Source organism: Pinus tabuliformis, chromosome 7 (genome assembly GCF_031772625.1).
Source record: "Pinus tabuliformis cultivar Carrire ecotype Pingquan chromosome 7, CPIR1, whole genome shotgun sequence".
NCBI classification, from domain to species: Eukaryota; Viridiplantae; Streptophyta; class Pinopsida; order Pinales; family Pinaceae; genus Pinus; species Pinus tabuliformis.
Window position 1 is genome coordinate 124,848,542 of NC_142293.1, and position 22,307 is coordinate 124,870,848.

Genomic DNA, 22,307 nt, shown 5'->3' on the forward strand with positions numbered 1-22,307 from the left:
ATGCGTCTACATGAAGAAAAGGAGGAGAAGCAAAGTTTGCTACTACAGCTGCAAGCAAAGGACGAGGCCTTGGAAAAGCTGCAGGAAGACCCATGTGAGGTAAAAAGTAGTTCTCCATCTTCATGTATGTTTCCCGATGATGATTTCACTGTGTTTGAAAATCATACCACAGGAATTGGCTCCAAATTGCTAAAGAGAATGGGATATGAAGGAAAAGGCTTAGGCATTAATGGCCAAGGCATTGTCAATCCCATCAAAGTAGAGGAATTACCCCGTCAGGCAGGACTTGGGTATGGCAAGAAAGGAGTTGGGGAATGCGATCCACCAACAATGAATGATGAGCAGCCCTCATCAATTCTTTCCAAATTGAAAGAGAAGGTAAAATATGTTGATTTCCTTTCGATTTCATCTCCTGTTAGTATGATGTCTATTGGAGATTTGGAGATCCCGATTATAGGGACCAATATGAGGCTCCTTACAAAGACAAGGAACGAGGGGAAAGATCTTGGTGCTAACAACCAAGGCATGACCCAACCTTTGGAGGTTACGCATGAACCTCGATTTGCAAGCTCGAGATACACCAGAGGAGAGTGCTCAAACGTGTCAGATTTGTCCGAGACTTCGCCGAGGAAAGAGAATGATGGGAAGACATCCTCGTCATCACATGGCAGTTTCCATTACAGGGAGAGAGTTGAGGCAAGTTCTCATCACCATACTGACATCAAAAACAAAAAAGGAATGTATAATCACTTTTGATATTCGAATTTTCATTATGATCATATTGCTAATAATGAACGAAGACAAAGGCATCGAAAAACATGAACTTTTTGTGGTTTACCTAACCATACCTTTTCCAAGTGTTGGAAAAGAATGGCAGCACTCATGAGGCATGAAAGACCCTCTCAACCACATAAAAGGTTAAGTAGGTATGGAGGAAGAAAACATACTGCAGCCATTGCAACAGAAATGGCCATCAGAGAGCCACTTGTTGGAAGCTCCATCCAGAGTAGTGCCTTAAAGGCAAAGCATCGGTGTGTGAACTAGGAAGAGCAGCTGTGCGACAAGCAAACCCACCTCAAGGAGGTGATCCATTCACATTGATAAGTGAAAAATGTTTCTTTTGAATTGTTTTCATTTCATGTTCATTCTTTGTAAATCATTGGTTGCATTTTTAAGTGATGTTGTGTTCACCATCACTTTGTCAGCAACAATGACGTCTGGTCATGTTTTGAGTCATATTTTGAGTCGCATATTAATACTCTGAAAGTGATGTTATGCTTCTATCACTTGTCAAAACAATAGTTTTTGGCCTTATGAATGTAAATCATGTGTTGCAGTGATGATGTGTTTTCCATCACTTTTTGAAGCAACCATGATGAGTTCGCCTTGTTGTCATATCTGGAGTATTACGTCTATCTTATTGTAAACTTGTCCACTGAGTATGTGTTATAAACTCGTGGCAAGTAGGGGACGTTTGGGTCTTTAGTTTTGTCATGTTATTCAAAGCATGTGATTTGCAAACAATGTACTATAGGTTGCAGAAGTAGAAGGTGTCGGCTCATCACTTGAGGCTCTGAAGAACAAAGGTGAAGGAGATGGAAGCGAGACCTTTTTAGGACATCTGTGATGCAGACATGGTACAGAGAAAGATGCAGATTACTTTTTATGCTTTTGGAGGACCAAAAGCTCCTCAATGGGGAGGATTGAGCTAGGTGGATCTTCAGACACCATGGCATGAACACTTGAAAATCAAAGTCTTTGGAATGACTTCGAACTAGGACTAGATTGAAGAGCATCTTCCTGATCATGGAGGTGCAAACGGTTCATTAATCCGAGTCCAGATGATGAAGTTATCGCGAAATGAAGGTCAACTTGTTCCTTAAGCAAATGAGGCATTTTCTCGTAAAAATGGGGTTTTTGGCCTCAAGGGAAAAATTGCATTGGGAATCATGCCAAGGGTGGACTTAAGGCAGGCCTTTCGAACCTCGATTAGCGATCTCCACCTAATCAGGATCGGGGGAAGGCAATCGGTGATATTGGCACTTTTAAATCGGCGATGTCGGCATCAACAGATTGGTGTCGGCAGAACCCAAAGGCAGAGGACCAGGACCCTTGGATATCAGCGATGTGATTAGCGATCGATGGATCAACGTCGGAACATGCCCATGTATCGGCGAAGGACCCGGGGCTGCAGTGATAGCAATATAGCAATTAAATTGCAATAGTTCAATCTGGAACCAATCAATGGCCAGGATCTAATCGGTGACATCAGCAATTGGCGATCGGCACCTTGCGATCCCAACTTGTGATATATCCCAGACTCGATAAATTTATAAGTCTGATTTTATAAATTTTGAAATCCGAATTGTCGGATTTTTTTCAATGATTTTCAGTGTTTTTCTAGGTTTTTGTCATATCATTGTAAAATGATAAAAAGCCTATTTTTAACAGTTGTTGTGCCCGCCAATTGTTCTATACAATGGCTTCCATCCTTAAGCAACAGACCTTTGAATTTGAAGTGCTAATGTCCCAAACATGTTATAAAACACGATGGGTGACAGAGAGCCGAGGGAGGCGAAAAGAAAAAGAAAGTCCACATGCCAGAAAAGTGCCCAAGAGCTCGAAAACCTATGCTAAAGTGTTGAGAGCATGGTGCAGAGAGCCGAGAGCAACGAAAGGCTGCGTAACAGATCCGAGAGCATATATCAGAGAGCCTCAAGAGCCTAAAGCGCTAGAGAGCCATGAGGAGGTTGCGCCGATGGAAAACCGCAGAATGAGAGGGCCATGCATTGTACAAAGATAGCTAGAGTGCCGCAGAGAGCTATAGCGAAGCATGATAACCAGAGACTGCTTGAAATTCTAGTAGATTCGTAGAGCTGTAGACAAACATGAGTGCTATAGGTCTAGATAGCCATAGAGCTACAGAGTGAGAAGACCCGAATGATTCTTCTCTTTATGATCAGTTATGGTTCTTCAGGATCGATTCTTCTTCTTAGCATTCCATCTATTGATTAATGCTTCTTTGATCGATTGTTCTTCGATCGCTTATTCTTCTTGCACATTGATGTTGTGAGATCAGTGTTTCAGCAAGTTTCAGCACTTTGACAGTTGCTTCAGAGCAACACTTCTTGATATGGCCATTCATAGTGAGGCCTTGATAGATTGGGAGCAGATTGTGCCTACGCAATGATGATGTGAACAGATGTTCATTGCGGGTCGTTTTTATCCACTTCTTCATTCATATCTTCAGATGGCCCATTGTTGGTGTGAGGTATATGATTTATTCATATATTTCTTCTTTTACATTATGTTGCAGATCCTAGATTGATATTGATGCAGGATATTCTTTAATTTCATGTTGTCATGATTCCTTACTTCATGTTATGAGGAATCTTCATATGATGTACCTTATGCTTTGAGATCCCTTATTGTATGTTGTTGTGATACTCTTGTTGTCATTGTTCATGTGTTTTGCTTTGACATCCCTTTTGTGCCTTGTTGGTAGGATGCACACCATGCATGTTTTGTGTCATAATGATAGGAGTTTTGATTGAGAGTTCTAGTTGTGGAATATATCTTAGAGCCACTCCTGCATGAGGGCCTTCTTCCTTGTATGATCAAGATAGAAAAATCTTGTGTACATCACTTTTATTGACAGAACCTAATGTAGAGGCCTACACCACCTTGACTGGGGCTCGGAGACGTAGTCCCTCCTGGACGAACTCTGTTAACAATGGCTTATGTTTTCATGTGCTGATGATTATTATGTTGCTCTTCTTTTTCCGCATGCAGAGGTATTCCTTTATGTTCTTTTAAAAAGCAATTTTAACACATCACAAAAGTAAAAGGTCTTGGAAAGGTCCTTCTTCACACCTGGACCTGGATCAACTGTGGAGTAGGTGTTCAATCAAGTCATCCTCATCCTACTATCTTCCTCCCATGGTTTCATGTAAAGCATAAAGTTGGGTGAAATAAAATTCATCTTCTTCCTCCTCCTCCAACCATAAAGGTAATTCATGCTCTAGCGAAAGATGATCAGGAGGGTATAGGACTAACTGCTTAGACATATGCCCATTCTTGATGGTCATATTCCCAGCTCTGTAACTAATTTAAGCATCGACAGTGGCCAACCATGACCTCCCAAGGATGAGTGGGTAACGAGTAAGCTTGGCCTTAGGCTGGAGAACTAGGAAATCTGTAGGGTACTCTAAAGAGTCAATAGATACCATCAGATCTTCCACAATTCCCTCAAGGGTCAATGGGGAATGGTTTGCAAGTTGCAGAACTATTGTGGTCTTCCTCAATGAACCTTGGAGGTTGAGCTTGATCATGGTGTCCTTGGTCATCACATTAATGGCAGCCCCAAGATCGATCAGAGTGTGTGGGACAATGGTGCCATTGATGTTCACATCTACTACAAGGCTTCCAGGGTCCAAATATTTTGGACAGATTACCTACCCTAGCATTAAGTCGGATAGCTGAACAATGACATTAATGGTAGGGGCTTACCTTTTTCGCCTCCCTGGATGCTTGAAGCACTTCTCCTTAATCAACTTATTGTAAATGGGAACATCTTTTATTGCCTGGAGAAGTGGGATCTTTACACATATATTTTTCAATTCTCCCAAAAGTTTAGTCATTTTGGGGTAGGCTGGAGTGGTTGGGCTAATCTCTCAAGAAAGGGTGGATTTACTTTAAGGTTGATTTCCTCTCTTTCTTCCTCAACCTCCCTAGGTGGAGGCGGAGGTTGGTTATCCAAGAGAACTCTCCCAAATCTCAAGTTAATCTCCTGGATTTCCACGGCATAAGCTGGATATGATGTCTCTCCACTGTATACTTGCTGAACTAGCCTGTTGTTCGGGTTCAGATTTGGCTGGGTAGGCATATGGGGTTGCTTGGTGGAGCAGAATGTAGGAGTTGTGTTTGGGCAAGTGGTGGAGGAAATAGAGCTGGAGCATTGTCGTATTGGAGCCTCCACCCCTGGAGTGGTGTATTCCACTAAGGTTGTGGTGGAGCATAAGGTTGAAATGATTGGCTAGCTAGATGGGAGTGATACTGAGATGCATAGGACCAAGGAGGGGGTCTAGACCAGGAAGGATGAGTAGGGGGTCCCTAAGAAGGTATGGTTGTGGTTTGGTTGGGGTTGTAAAATGCATGGGACGACCCTTGCATGCCCTGCTGCTATAGTCTAGGCCCATGAGGCCTCCTTTGGTTAATGTAGCAAAGCTTCTCAGTGACCCCTTCAGCTCCTTGATATACAGCTTTGAGTCCAGGTAAAGAAGGGCACTTGTCTATGGAGTGGTTTTCTTCACAAACCGAGCAAATTTCAATAGATTTTAATGGACGTTCACTCCTAGGATGCCTCCTAGTTCATCTAGGACAAAAAATGGCCAAGGCTCTCTCTGCTTCCTCCTGCTTCCTCTTAATGTTCATGGTGTCCATTTGCACAGCAAGGGTTTGCAGCATCTCAATTTTGAAATATTCCAGCATGTTTCCAATTTCACCCTTGATGGATGAGTTGTAATATTGTTGGCTTATGGGGGCCTAACCCAGGTTCAGAGTTTTTAAGCAAACAAATCCTTACACTACTAGCCCTTTCGGCATCAGCCCACGGAGTGTGGACTAAAGTCTCACTCAAAGCAGTATGGGGGGATGCTGGAACCAAGCTTCCTTACCCTTGAGATGGATGTGAAGTCAGTTTAGTCCAACTCTGTTCTAACCTTCGGTATCTTCATGATCTGTTACAATCAGCTTTCGTGTAGCCCTAACCAGGGGTTGGAGTCCTTTCGCACTGTTAGGGCAACAATCTGCGCCATTTTCCAAAACTACGCTAAGTGTCTTAGTTATCTTCTTAACAGATCTTTAGTTATCTTCGCATAAATGGATGTTCGTACTTGTGTTCACTTAACCACTACAATTATACACAGTCGTGCACCATATAAGCATAAAAAGTGAAATTCATACCCAATATAACAAATGCATAAAATAGGAAATAAAGACGCAGAATTGATAGAAAATTCTCTTTATTAATTCTCCAAACTATTACAGACTCGCGAACTCAGCTGAAAGGGTACACGCACTCAGCTGCAGACTACTAGGCCTCTGTGCACTCAGCTACAGAGCCTCTACCTATGCTACACCCAAAACTAGACTTTCACTTCAGATATGACTCAATTCTTCCTCATTGATTAGATTTTATCTTTGAATGCTTTAACTACTTAGAGCTTCGCTCTATTTATACAATCCCATGGTCTGCGGAGCATGGGTAGATCTTATACAACTAACATTACATTATCAAAATTCAGGGCGGAAAACCCTATGACTCTTTAACAAAATACGTGCTTCACACCCACAAAATGTGGGGTATTTACATTGGAATTACAAAATTGACCAAAATCTGGGCTCTAAGCCCCAAAAATTCCCTTGGGGGATCCCGCGCCAAACAAGCCCCCAACACAAACAACGTGACTCACCCTCGAGTCACTCTATAGGTGTGGAGATCTTTGCATGAAGACCTCCCAACTCTGATCGGATCACTTCAAGTTCGGTAGCACACTGAGTGGCTACCTACTGGACTTCCTCAACGCGTTGTTCAGTGACCGTTGTCGCAAAACTACTGCCCTGATTCCTTTCGTAAGTTGCTTGTAGCTGCGCAAGTTTTGCTTCAATGGAGGCTGTAATGGTATAAGCCTCTGATCCATGACTATAGGTGTGCTTTCAAAACTGCCTCTTTATGTCAAGAGACATCTACCTGCTCCTTGAGCGCCTTAGCCTACTGCATCCTCACAAGCCTCTATGTAAGGGAAACTGTTATACAGCAAATTGACCCCCTCATCAGCTTAGAGGGGAAAGACATGATAGCTGAAGCAAAGACCAAGATCACATGCCTTGTTTCCACACTAACGTTGTCTATGCACTGACAATTTGCTTTATAAAGATTCTCTACAAGCCTAAGGGTGCGTTAGTGACCCAACTAACTTTAGTTGCTAGTTTGGGAATAGCATTAGTGGACCCTAATAAAGTTCTAAGGATCAAAGGAGCAAATTGACTCATAAATATCTAGATATTTTCTCCTAGATCCACTCAAGAAAAGCAAGGAAACATCTCAAGTTCGACCTATTTGGGGGATTTCTAATCCTAATGAAGGAGGCAAATGGGAAAGAGCTAAAAGGCATGGCAACTTCATTTCTTTTACCCTAAGAAACTCATGGAAGAACTTGGTAACCCTAACTCAATTGCTACATAAGCAAAGGTAGGGCTATGGTGATAGAGGTCAAATCATTTGAAAGGATAGCATATTTGATTGTTGAGCATTGTCTCAAATCATAAGAAGTTGGTAAGAAGGGAGAGAGAGAGAGAAGATGGAGGGGTAAGGGAAGGCTGATGCAACAGATGGTTGTAATCACTCTTTCGACATTAATATAGAACTGCAGTTGTACTGTCTACTCTATGGTGTTGGTACTCTCATTCATTTGTTTTTTTTTCTAATACCTTTTAGCATGAGTAGCTTAGTTATGTGTAACTAGATGTCTTTTATGTATTCATGTATTAGTTATCAAGGTTGTATGCTGTGATTATGCTTGTGACTTGATCTAGAGCTGGCTCAGAGGACTTCCATCTAGTTGCATTGTGCTCTCCAGTAAATCTACACGAAGGCTTGAGGTAATCCATCTGTTTTGATTTTATAGTTAGTTAGTGTTTATGGACATGCATGTAACTTTGTGATGGCTACAGATAATCTTATAGTCTACCAAGGGTCCCGGGATGACCCTTGAGAGTATCTCCATTCTCCATACATGTGCATTTTATCCTATAGCAGAATTGGTGACTCCATTGGGGACTATACATCTAGATCTCAGTTTACCCAGATAATTCTCAGTTTCCTCCTCCTTGTAATACCTCCCTATACTTCTGCATTCCCTTTCTGACCCACCAAAACCTTACTGCATTCTACCTTTACATATTCAATCTAGAATCTGATCCAAAAGACCCTGTTTTGAGCTATTTCCCCACACTAACATAGGTTAGCAGACTACACAGTGCATTATAAAGTTTTGTGTCTGCTTACATAGAGCGTTAGTGGACCCAGGAACTCTCTGTGGCCACTGCTACAGAGCGTTAGTCCCTTAAAATCTTGATATATAGTTGTGTCTGCAAACTCAAGCGTATAGGAAGCCTACTCATGGACTGAAAGAGGGTATGCAACTATAATTTGTTAGCAAGACTAGTGTCCTGAAAGAATTTTTTTTTTAGTAAATAAGTTTTTTTCTTTCTTAAAAACATTTTTTATGAAAGAAAGATCCATATTTTTATTCATTCTTCTATTTAGTTGGTTAAAAGCTGCTTTATTTTGGTTTCAAGTAGTTGTTAGGAAAGCATTGGAAATATTTATGTTGGTTACGCATGTGTTATAATGAATAGGATGCATGGAAAAAATATGAATATGTGAAAGACTCTCACCTGTAGAATACAACTTGTTTTCATCAAATTGAATATTTTTTAAAGCATTTTCTTGTGCATGATTTTTGAGTTCGAGTCCCATCACATTTCATATATCAGCTCCCCTACCAAAGAAAATAAAAAATTACACATAAAATTGACCTAAAATCAATCAGTAACTCTTTATTGAGCAAATAAACATTAGTTCAGGCTAGGATCTTGGGATAGGTAGTGTGAATAAACTACCAAAGATCAGAAACCAAAACTCGTGTCATTAAAAGAGATAAAATTCCTGCTGCACTCATACTACTGGGACCACTCCAGTCAAAGTAGAGCTAAATACGAGACAACATTGGACTGTAAGTGAAGGTAGCCCACCTTCGCTTGCAACTCCTTTGGGTATTCTATGTTTTGGGGATCCCTTCGGGGATTTCGGAGCTGAGTTTGGGACTCAGGTATCTTGCCCACACAGCATACTATTTGCGACTATGTCCCCCGTAGTAGTGTCTGTGATTTGAGGTATCCTTAGTGGCCAAGATTTTAGGGACTTACACAAGGTGACTAGGACGGGTCGCCCTAGTACCTAACACAGACAGACCTACTTTGTCTTCAGTTTTTGGGTGGGTGCTCATCTTCACGAGAGTACTTGGCCCTTTAATCTGAGGTTCAGGCGAAGCTCAAGAGTAACCGTAACTATAAATTTGGCCAGTCCTCTATGTTATTCATTCTGATACTAGGTTTCATCTCCAGTGATTGGTGCTTATCAGACAGGGTCATTTCCCTCTATTTGCTACTTGATCAACTTAGTGTTTTTTTTATATTTTTTAGGCATCCATGTGTTATCATTTGAGACTTTAACAAATATCACAATAAAATTTATTGATAAAACTTAATGGTCACCGTGGCTACATCTGACCCTCGTCATCAATCTAGACAATTGTTAGGACTTCCTCCACTCATTATGGAAGATCCACCGAGCTCCATTGAACCGGATTCCCCATCTTCGAGGAATCAGTCTCCTAGATCTCACACAGAATCTATTTGGACAACCGACGATTCAAGTTTTCCAGAGGATTTCTTTACTGAAGGATTTCTTCCTCTCTTTAACCCTCCACCCACGAATATGTTAGAACCACTTTTGGTTCCTGTGTCACCTGTACTCCATGTTTCTTTAGTTGGAGCATTTCCATCCATCCCGTCAATGAATAACGAGTTGTGGAACTTTGTGGACACTTTTGGTCCTCCATCACTTCCCCAGTCGACAGTCACCACCACAGCATTGATAGCAAACCCTACTATCCCATTTGTCCCATGTACAAACACTCACATGACACCCTCCATGAGTGGAACCCAGCTGATGCTAGGTTCCACCCCTTTTGTGTCAAATTGTATACATTCGACAAGTGCTACATACAGTGCTCCTTATAACACTTAATATAGCACAATTAGTGTGGTTCCCGTCAACCAACAATATGGTCGACAACCATTGTACAGTTCAAACCCCCATATTCAAGTATCTGGAGGAACTCCCAATATGCACATACTGGTCAGGAACATAACATTTCCCCCTCCATTCTCAGGCATGCATGGTCAGTCACTGATTGAGATGAGCGTTCCTTATGTCAATCAAGGACATATGGTTAGTTTTGTGGTGGGCAGAATCCTCAAGGAGGTCCCAACCAATCCATGGGGGCACCCTACTCACAAATTCAAATGAGTCAAGGGGGCACTGCTTATCCTGGGGGCAATTCGATACCCCAGCATCACAATCCCCATGGAAATCCACATTACAACACCATACCCCAAGGCAACTACTATACCACACAGCCTATGTATAATATTGGGACTCAAACGGTGGGAGGACCGCAAGGATCCTCATGTCATATGTCATCGCCTTGGTCCGAGTCGGGGCCACCACACACTCTGCCTTTCTTGGCAACATTGGATATCCCAGACTTGTACAAACTTACAAATGACCCCATCTATCATAACTTACTTTGGCCATCGATCCCACATAAAATACCAAAAAACATCCACAAGTTCGATGGAAAACAAGGGGAGGATCCGGGCACCCATATCACCACCTATCATCTTTGGTGTGTTTCTAACTCCATGGTGGATGATAGTGTCCAGTTACATCTTTTTCCCCGTGCCCTCACTGGTAATGTAGCTAAGTGGTACATTGAGTTACCATGTGCATCAGTAAATACCTTCGATGCTCTAGCGATGGAATTCGTAAAGCACTTCCAGCTACCCATCTACTATGAGACTGGGACAGAGCTCCTCACTTCAGTACGTTAGGATACTACCACCCACATATCTGATCATATACATGAATGGAGACATACGTGGAGGTTAGTCAAAGCTCCCCTCCTAGACTATCTCTTAGAAAACTAGTTGTGCAAGTCCCTACTTCTGCAAATCACTAAATATGTCGCTTTAGGTGGTGCAGTCACAGAATATCAATCCATATGTTGTGCCCAACACTTATATCTCATATATTCACAGTCTGGCACTCTTTATGACATAATCCCCAATGCCCCTTGCAACTCTAATGCTTTCGCTACTTAGCACCCCGGAGCGCACACCGATGGGATTGTCGGCGCAACCTCTCGGGCTACTATAAAACAACTCAGTGATCACATTGGCCAAATGTCAGTGGACCCCTCTACCAAATCAACTACTCTTCCTACCACTGCGATAAACTCTGTGTAGTCTATGTAAAAACCTGGTGGTAAGAACAAGAAGAATAAGAAAAAGACTACTCCTTTTGAGGAGCAGTCAATAGAGCAACAAAACCCAAATCAGAAGGCTGCTGCACCTCCTAACGATGGAAAGGATAAACCTGCCCGATTCCATTGGAAAATCTGTGCACAAAACCACATGACATATCTATGTCCACATCTTCAAGAATGCACAGATTTCATTGCTAAAAAGGATACTGGTAGGACCCCCGCTGTCCTTAATAATCCTTTCCCTAGTCAGCAGTAGCAAAATCTTATTGCAAACCAACCTCAAACCCCGCAAAGGGGCAACGATAGTTCGCAACATCCTTCAGCTGGTGAAGGATCCTCTACTGTTTACACCTTTGAAACGGTAGATCTGCAAACAAGAGCCAAATCCTATAGAGCTCCTATTGCTCATGCAGAGGAACCTTCCTCAAGTCAAAACCCACCGCTGCCTAACGATTTTCATATCGAAAGGCCGGTTGCTAACCTTGTAATTCACCCCCCTAAAGGGCACTTTGACGCATAATGCACAATACATCTTCACATGCCACCCAACACTACAGCATTGTAGAATACTTGGCACAAGTGTCGTCGGCTATTTCTACACTCGAAGTATTACAAACATGCCTAGCACAAAAGAAAGCTTTGCTTTTGGCTATTGGTGGTATCGACCCACAAGATTCCATGCTTGCGATTTTCGACAAGGAAAAGTGTAAACCTCTCCTTTCCCACCAACTTGCATTTCAAGTGCAAATATTTTTGAAAGATAAAGGTATACATCGAATTGTCATCGACGAAGGTGCTTCTACTTGCATCATGTCAGCTTCATGCTGACTCGTTTTGGGTTATCCAACCCTATCTCCATTGTCAAATTCCCTTAAATATTTTGACGGCCGCACTTTCATCCCAAAAGGTTACCTAGCTAGCTATCCCATCACCTTGAGTGGGAAAATGATAACGGTGGATATTGAAGTCATGGATCATAAACTCGACTATAATCTACTTCTGGGCTACACTTGGACTTATGCCATGAAGGTCGTGGTGTCTTCGGTCTTCCGTATCATCCTCTTTCCCTTGGATGGAAATATAGTCACAGTGGACCAGCTGTCCTTTTGCACCCCAGATTACTCTCCATTACCTAGCAGCTTTGTACCCTTAGTGGGTGGTGTACCTTACTCTTATGTCAGTATTGGTACCAGTCTACTGAAGGCTTCTTCCCTGATGGGTTGTCTCCCTCTTTAGCTACCCAAGGTTTCACAGATGGTCAATATGCTTTCATCTATTCCTCATGAACAGACCGATCCATGGATCCTACCGACTCCTTCAGACATTAACACATATGGAGAACAAATGTTGCTGTCACCAGCTAAATTTTCCTACCAAGCTATTCAATCTACATCCACATCTCTGGTCACTTTGGTTACAACCAACAATACCACTGCCCCTCCCATAACCACTCCTTCTTTTGATCCACTCAATCAAGTCCTACCTACGGACAAAGCTATTCAAGAAATCATGAGTTTAGAAGAGTGACCTTGGGAGGACTCGCACCATCATGTTTTGATATCTGATTCGGACATGATGCCTCTTCAAATCATGTCACCTAACGCACCATAAATCATTTCCTCACCCTATACGACTATCCAAACTTCGGACTTGAAAGGAAACATGGGAAATATTTCAAAAACATTGCTCATCGATATTAAAGTCAAGACATGCATCGTGGAAAACAAACAGATTGGAGCCCATCACAATCCTTAGGAAATTCCGGGCTTCACCTACTATTTTAAGGACTTCCGTGATGTTTTCCCTTGGTATTATGAGGAAATGCATGGAACAGACCCTTCTATTGTTAAAAATGAGATCAAGAAAGACCAAGCATTCTTTCCATGGTATTTTTCTTTCTCGTTAATCCAAAAAATCCTCGAGTCTCCTTCTTAGATCTCATTAAACTACCACGAAGTAGATCGATCATTCTTTTTATGGTATTTTTCTTGCTCGTTAATCCAAAAAATCCTCGAGTCTCCTTCTTCGGGCTCGTTAAACTACCACGAAGAAGATCGAGCATTCTTTTTATGGTATTTTTCTTGCTCCTTAATCAGAAAAATCCTCAAGTCTCCTTCTTCCAGCTCATCAAACTATTATGAAGATGAACAAGTGTTCTTTTTATGGTATTTTGCTTGCTCATTAATCTGAAAAACCTCGAGTCTCCTTCATTGGGCTCGTTAAACTACTACAAAGAAGATATGAGCGCTTTCTTTTATGGGATATTTTCTCGCTCTTAAACTGAAAAATCCCCGAGTTTTTCATCATTAGGCTCGTTAAACACATACAACGAAGGTCTGAGCAACTCTTTTTCGCTCTTTTTCTAGCTCTTTAAACTGAAAAAGACCATTAGAGCATTCTTTTTAGGCAATTTTTTCTCGCTCATTAAACTGAAAAAATCTCGAGTTTTTTCTTTAGGCTCGTTAAACATTTATAAAGATGACTCAATCATTCTTTTAGGTACATTTCTCGCTCATTAAACTGAAAAATCCTGAGTTTTTATCACCGGGCTCGTTAAAAATCTACAGCAGCAACAAGAGCACTTACTTTTTTAGGACCATTTTTGGCTCTTAAATAAAAAAATCCCCTAGCTTTCCCCTTCTCTGGGCTCGTTAAATCTACGAAGAAGGAATGATCAGTTCTTTTACCTCTTTTTCCTTTCTCAATAAACTGAAAAAGATACCTTCATTTGACTCGTTAAAATTTGATGAAGGTATTGAGTTTTTCATCGCGTGACTCATTAAAAATTTATGATGAAAAATGAGTTTAGTCCATCTCCTTGTACTCGTAACAAAATGAGGTCAACATCTATTGAACATAGGTTTCTCTTTATCTGGATTCAATAGATTAACTCACAAAAAAGTAATCGATCTGAGTATACTGTTAACCTTTTGTCACACCCAGTTAACAACTATGACAAAGGGACCACCATGGAGTCATTCTTTACGATCTTTTCAGACTCTCTAAATATGAAAAGACCATCGAGTTTTCTCATCTGGATTCATTAAATTAAATAGACAAGATATAGAGTTGCTCTTTTTATAATCCTTTTCATACTCTCAAAACATGAAAAGATCGACGAGTTTGCATGTCTTGACTCATTAAACTAATCAGATAGGGTATATAGTCGCTCTTTTCGCGGCCCTTTTCAGACTCTTAAAATATGAAAAGATCGACTAGTTTACCCATCTGGACTCACTAAACTAATCAGACAGGCAAAGTAGACAATACAATTGCATTCAGTATTAGAAAGCATGGTTTGGCAGTAGTTGTTCCCTTGAACATGGCACTCCCTCAGATAAACCTTCCTTTTGACGGCCTCTCAATATGAATCCTTCCATCCTATGAGTTTAGCCTAAATACCTCGATGTTCTTGCATCTCTGTATCCTAACACTCTTTAGTGTTCATGAGTCTAGTGCTACATGGTTAAAACCATTGTTGTGCCTTCTATTGTTCAAGGGTTAACCTTTTGTTTCCTCCATCAACCCATCAAGCATATCCTTTCATCATGCCCTCTATTGTTTAGACCCAATGCTCAAATATTCCTCAAAAAACAAATCATTCTTGTCCTGTTTCGTGTTGATTGATGTAGGACACATTATTGCCTACCTTTCAACAGGTATATTCCTATCGATTGCAACACTCTATCTAGGAAGACAACCTAGAAACACATTCAGTGCCTTGGTACTTGCAGACATTAGTGGCAAGTTGCCTTATGCTTGATCAGGGGTTCTCATTATTGGCTCCTGGTTAAGCAATTCTATGGGTGTTCGATGACAAAAACATATTTCACACTCGTTAGATTGTACTGTGCATCTTGGATACCATCACCATTATTGGTGGCCTTCCTCGCATTTGTTAACGGTCTCCATTATTGACTAGTAATCAGATGATTTCGTGCATGTTCAACGTCAACACATATGTTCACATGTATTGATCTATGCTGTTCGGTGAAGCGGAAATCAAGACCTTGGGTAGAGGCTTGCATCACTCAGCCTTGTTTCCTCTCCCAAGTTGCATATATTATTTTTTGGAGACAGCTTATCAGAATGATCCTATTATGACATCGGATCCGCATTCTGCTTATCGGCGGCCAACATCGTCATATCCCTTTTATGAGAAAATCACTCTGACATAGCTACTGAGCATGGGAATGCCCGAATCAGGACCTGATTTTAGTAGTTTTATATATATGTGTTGTATCAGGTTTCTCGTACCACCCGAAGCTCTGATCCTCTCTCTCTTTTTGTCGAAGAAGGAAAATTGCAGTTAAGTAAATTATTTTGGCCATCGTTGCAGCCTCTGATCTCACACATTAGGGGGCATCTATTATACAGCAAATTGACCCCCTCATTAGCTCAGAGGGGAAAGACATGATAGCTGAAGCAAAGACCAAGACCACATGCCTTGTTTGCACAATAACGTTGGCTATGCACTGACAACCTGCTTTATTAAGCTTCTCTGCAAGCCTAAGGGTGCGTTAGTGACCCAAATAACTCTAGTTGCTAGTTCGGGAACAGCGTTAGTGGACCCTAATGAAGTTCTAAGGGTCAAAGGAGCGAATTGACTCATAAATATCTAGATATTTTCTCCTAGATCTACTAAAGAAAAGCAAGGAAACATCTCAAATTCGACCTATTTGGGGGATTTATAATCCTAGTGAAGGAGGAAAATGGGAAAGAGCTAAAAATCATGGCAACTTCATTGCTTTTACCCTAAGGAACTCATGGAGAAACTTGGCAAACCTAACTCAATTGCTACATAAGCAACGCTAGGGCTATGGTGATAGAGGTCAAATCATTTGAAAGGATAACATATTTTATTGTCGAGCATTGTCTCAAATCATAAGAAGTTTGTAAGAAGGGAGAGAGAGAGAAGCTGGAGGGGTAAGGGAAGGCTGATGCAACAGATGGTTGTAATCACTCTTTCGACATTAATATAGAACTGCAGTTGTACTGTCTACTCCGTGGTGTTGGTACTATCATTCATTTGTTTGTTTGTCCAATACCTCTTAGCATGAGTAGCCTAGTTATGTGTAACTAGATGTCTTTTATGTATTCATGTATTAGTTATGAAGGTTGTATGTTGTGATTATGCTTGTCTCTTCTATGTGCAGGACTTCATTTGGAGCCATCTCAGAGGACTTACATCTAGCTGCATTGTGCTCTCCAGCAAATCTACACGGAGGCTTGAGGTAATCCATCTGTTTTGCTTTGATAGTTAGTTGATGTTTATGGACATCCATGTAACTTTGTGACGGTTGCAAATAATCATACAGTCTGCCAAGGGTCCCAGGAAGCCCTTGAGGGTATCTCCATTCTTCATACACCATGCATTTTATCCTATAGCAGCAACCGTCTACGCGGTCCCCTTTACTTTGTCATATCTCTGTTGCAGCTTGCGCGCCTCTGTCTCTAGGCGCTCTATGTTCGGGTCCTCCTGCAGGGTTGTGATGACCTTGAATAACTGCTCGAATAGCTTCATGTAGTTCATCACTTCACTGTCAACCACCGCCATTGCTGTTGTGATAGCGGTGGTGCGATTTTCTCTGACCTCCAGCGGAGTTGAAGGTTGAGCCTTCCACTGTAGCTCTGTTATATGAAGGTTCAGCTCCAGCTGAACCCTGGCCATTTCTGCTTTGGCATCGCGTACCCTTGCTACTAACTTAGGTACGTGTGCCTCCACCAGCTCCTCTACTTGGATGGCCAACTCCAAGACCCTCTGTCAGGCTTCCTCCACAACCTGCACTATTTTGTTTTTCTGCTCCATGGCCTCATTGCGCTACAGGCTCAACTACTCAATGTTGATGTGCTGCTCGATCATTACTTGTATCGTGTGGCTCTCTCTATCCCAAAGCTCTATGGTGACTCTATCAAGCTACTGACCATAGGCCTGTTGGCCTCATTCTTTGTATTGCGTGCTCCATTTGGTAGCACTATTATATTGGTCCCCTAGCGAACAACATTTCCTTGGCAACTGAAGTGCCGACTACGAGGCTGGTGGACATTGTGCTAGCCTATGGAGTGCACACCTGCAACTCCTGTATTTGTGTCTAGATATCCCCCAACACCAACTAGTGTTTCTCCTCAAACTGTTGGAGGGTCTCCGCGGTGACATCCCTCACCGTTTTGCCAATATCATGCAGGTCTCCTTTAGTAAGGGTGATATGGTCGAAAGATGTTTTTGAGGCCTTTGTATTCTTTCATGGCCCTACCTGCTCTCATGGTCATGAATGCTTTAGTTGGGTGGAAGTTGTCTGCAGGTCCACTCCACCTTGTTATGTGTCTGTTTCTCGCTCAGGCAAAGGCAACTTCTATCCTTCGTGCTCTTCTTCTGTTGTCTTTTGCTACTCCTTAGCCAACTTCATAGTGTCGCGTGCCACCTAGGCCTTAGCCACTACTTCTTCCTTCTTTCGCTTTTCTGCCAGCTATGCCATCTGCAGTTTTGTCTCTTCCTTCTTCCGCTATGCAGTGAACTTCTTTGCTTCCGCCACGGAGCTCGCTAGAGCGCACCACTTCAACGGCCAAGACTCAAGGACCACAAAGATGACATTGTCGGTCACCAAACAAGGTAACTCATGCCACGTGTTGGGCACGGGATACCCCAAGGGAAGTTTTGGGGCTTAAAGCCCAGATTTTGGTTAACAATTGTAAATCCAATGTAAAGACTTTGCATTTTTTGGGCGCGGAGTGCGAAATAGTAAATGAGTCATAGGGTTGTCAATCCTCAGTTTTGTAATGTAAATTTGGCTTTAGAAATCTACCCATGGTATGTGGACAATGGGATTGTATAAATAGAGCGAGGCTCTAAGTAGTTAAGAGAATAGAATAGAAAATGAAGGAATGATGAATAATTGAGTCTTGTCTGAAGTGTAGGGTTGAGTCTTTGAGTCGTAGAGTAGGGGAAGGCTCTGCAGCTGGGTGGGTAGAGGCGTAGTGGTCCACAGCTAAGGGTGTGGACCCTTGTAGCTAACTACGTAGGGTGAGTCGAGTATGTAACTATTGAAGCATTAATAAAGTGAAGTTTTACTGAAATTCTGTGTATTTATTTCCTGTTTTTTGTATCGAATATATTGGGTATAGATTGCATTTCTGTTGTCTATATGGTGCGTGAACATATTTGATTTTGTTGATTAAGTAAATCTGAGATAAGGTATCTGTTTACGCAAAATTAACTAACAATTGGAAGAAAATAAGTAAGATACACAGCGTAACTTGGTGAAATAGCACAGATCGCTGCCCTAGTAGCGCGAAAGCATCTCTGCCCTTGGTTAGGGCTACACGAAATGTGATCCTAATAGATCGAAAAGGTCTCGTAGGTCAGGCTAGTGCGCGAAGTAACCTGAACGAAGGTAGGCATAGTTGGACTAAATCGACCCCTCAGACATCTCTAGGGTGTAGAAGCTTGGTTCCAGCATCCCCGCATACTACTTCGGGTGAGACTTCAATTCGCACACCCTGGGCTGATGCCTAAAGGGCCAATAGTGTAGGGATTTGTTTGGCTAATTAACTCCGAACCTAGGTCAAGCCCCCTCAAGCCAACAAATGGTTTCGTTGCCGAGACCAGAATCTGCATGGAGATGTCTGATGTCGTATCATTAGAATCCAACCAAGAAAGAAATTGAAGGTTAGTTGGATAGGAGGATTTACAAGTTCATGGCGCAAGAGAATAGGAACCCACAACTGACAAAAGAAGAGTGATTAGACTGCTACTTGTCCACAAAGATCCACGAAATCTTCTTTGCGTCTTTCCTATTGAGCTGTATGAGTGGATCGCGAAGCTAGCAGATAGCCAAGGAAGGTGGAATCTCAACAGTCCTATTTTGTGGACCCCAGAGTTAGTGCAAAGGTTGGAAGCATCGGAGGATAAGATCACATGTGCCATTGATCATTGGCTTGATCGTATTATAGGAGGATTTGTTACTAAGTTCATGGTTGACACCTCACTCAGCTACAAAGAGGTAGAGTGACACTTTCTCAAGGGACCATGAGGTAAGTACATAAAGTCTCTAAATGCTTGGATTAAAATGTTATTGTGCGAAAAGAGGGTTATCCAATTACCTTGATGTTTGGGGCTATGCAAAGTGGAAAAACTTACAGGAATGAAGGAAATAAGGGACCAGAAACTAGCCCCTTGATTTCACCCCTGTGAGGATATGAGGAAGAACTCGTGAAGGTCTCGCCGCAAAGTGCGATCCATCTGATAAGGCAAAGAATTCCGCGAATACCACGCACACTGCCATGAGCTTCATCGCCTTCACCTTCATCTTCACCTGTACCGCCTTCGCCACCATCACGAGTCAATATGGAAAGCACGATAAAGTTTCCTATGTTCAAAGGATTGGCAAATGAGGATCTGGACCAATTTTGGTTCGTGGTAAAATCTGTATGAGAAGCGCAGGGAGTTATAGATGACAATATAAAGAAAGAGACACTGATTAGCACCCTGCAGGACCATGCGCTAACCTGGTATATTAAGCACTCCAATGATAATCCAAATGTGGGAATCGCGGATATTCAAGCAGCGCTAAATAGAGAATTTAGTAGGCCGAAGTCTGAAGCACAGTCGATCATTGGATTCAAAGAAATCACGATGTTACCAAGCGAGACTCTTTGGAGTTGGATCAGAGGTTGAAGTGTATGATTCGTGAAGCTAATATGAATCCAATAGATGGATAACATCGCGAATGGTTTGTAGCATCGCTAACGCCACATTTAAGGAGCGTGCTATCGCAGCAGAAGTTAATGACTCAGGCAAAGGTCTTAGAGATCCCGATGAGGCTGCATGAGACCCCAATGTAGGATCCTAACTTGGGAGTTCAGAAAATCCACTCGCAGTTGAAAAGCTTATGCCTTGAGATCCAGAGTCTTAAACAGGATAGAACAGCTCAGCCAGAAGTGCATGAAGAGGTGTGGTGCGTAAAATGCAAGGGTCGTGGTCATGATAAGGACCACTGCCTGGTGTTCACGAATTACATCATGGGAGGAGGACCGATGTCATTAAGGCCAGAAGCACAAGCGAGACCTAGCGCAGCGCGTGCTTTGTGGTGCGCGATTTTTCAAATAAGGGGAAATCGTGCTATAGACATCTCCCATTTGTTACAGAAGTACATGTAGAATTCACAACAATTTTTCTATAATTTTTGTAGGTCGATGGGACACAATGAGCGCACTTGTAGGAGTTATGAGTTGCTAATGGATGGAAGTCCCACCTACAGAGTTCAAGATGAATTACGACCCATAGACCCGAATGAAGGAGTGGTGTGAACAGGATTTTAGGGGCGCAGACAAGGCTGAGGTGGAGGACGACTTGGAAGAGGTCGCGGACAACTGATATGCTACAATTGCAGAGGATGTGGGAATTTACAGGGTAAGTTCCTCAGAAAGAATACCAAAAGGACACCGCTCACAACTAGATCATAGATCAATACACCAGTATTTTTGACGTGGTTAAAACCCTCAAAGAGGGAAACAGTCCACGGCCTGTCCCAACGTGGGTACTACAGGCAATTTATTAATCAAAGAATGAAAATTTACATAAGCTTCTCTCATGCACGGATTACCCGAACAATGACCCTCCATGCGCTTTAAATAGAACTCATGGACCAATCGGGTGTCAAGCCACGGATCAAGTGTCGGTAATACCGAGGTGAGAGTGAACCGTCGGATCACTACATATCGTGACCGTCGGATTGTAAGTTACAAAATGTACAATGGTAAAGAAAGACACTTTACCTAACTCTATACCTAACTCTATACTAGACCAAGTTGAACTTAACTATATCCTATGTGTCGGAATATCCTAACATCCCCCCTTAAGAACAACTTGGGATAGGATTGAAGGATTTACAAATATGACACAATAGGAGAAGGAAGGAGGCACTAGAGCCTATCCCCCCTTAGTGACAACTTCCTGAACTCCAAGCATATATCGAAGTTTAGTGAACTTCGCCTCTGTGAGAGCCTTTGTGAAGATGTCTGCAACCTGATCATCTGTTGAACAATATTGCACTTCAAGAACATGGTCATAAATGAGCTTTCTGATGAAGTGCATGTGTAGTTCAATGTGTTTGCTGCGCTAATGCTAGACTGGATCTTTGCATAGCTGAATGGCACTTTGATTATCACACCAAAGTGTGGTTGGATGCTGCTGCTCAAAACCAAACTCTGATAGGATCTGACGAAGCCACAAGGCTTCCTTACTAGCTTCCACGGCACCACGATACTCTGCTTCTGCTGACGAAAGAGAAATGGTAGCCTGTTTCTTACAAGCCCATGTAATAGGTCCTGAACCAAGAGTGAAGACATAACCGGCAGTGGACTTCCAATCATCAGGGTCACCAGCCCAATCAGAATCAGTGAAACCAACTAATAGAGGAGCTGCTTTGGCACTGTAATGAATCCCAAACTGTACTGTACCTCGAACATAACGAAGTATTCTTTTAGCTGCTTTCCAATGACTTTCACGGGGGTTTTGCATAAAACGAGCAACAAGGCCAACAGCAAAGGAAAGATCAGGATGAGTATGGGTTAAGTACAAGAGTTTTCCTACAAGTTGACGGTATAAGGTAGCATCAACTTCAGGAGAAGTACAAGAGACTGAAAGTTTGACTCCAGACTGAAAGGGAGAAGGGGCTGGCTTACAGTCTTCCATGTGAAAATGACGAAGAATATCACAAGCATACTTGGACTGGGAAAGGGAAATACCTTCCTTGGATTGCAAGACTTGAAGACCGAGAAAATAGTGTAAGTGTCCTAAGTCTGTCATTTCAAATTTCTTTTTGAGGCTAGACTTCACATGGTTTATAAGGTTGGGATCACTACCAGTAAGGATAAGATCATCAACATAAAGAACAAGGATGATAAGAGAGTTGCCCACTTTCTTGGTGTAGACAGTATTGTCAGAACGACACCTAGAAAAGCCAGATTCTAAAAGAAAGCTATCCATTTTGGCATACCAAGCCCGAGGAGCTTGCTTGAGACCATAAAGGGATTTCTTGAGTCGACAAACAAGGCTGGAGTCTGTTTGTATGAAGCGAATGGGTTGTTCCATATAGATTTCTTCCTTCAAGTCCCCATGCAAGAAGGCAGATT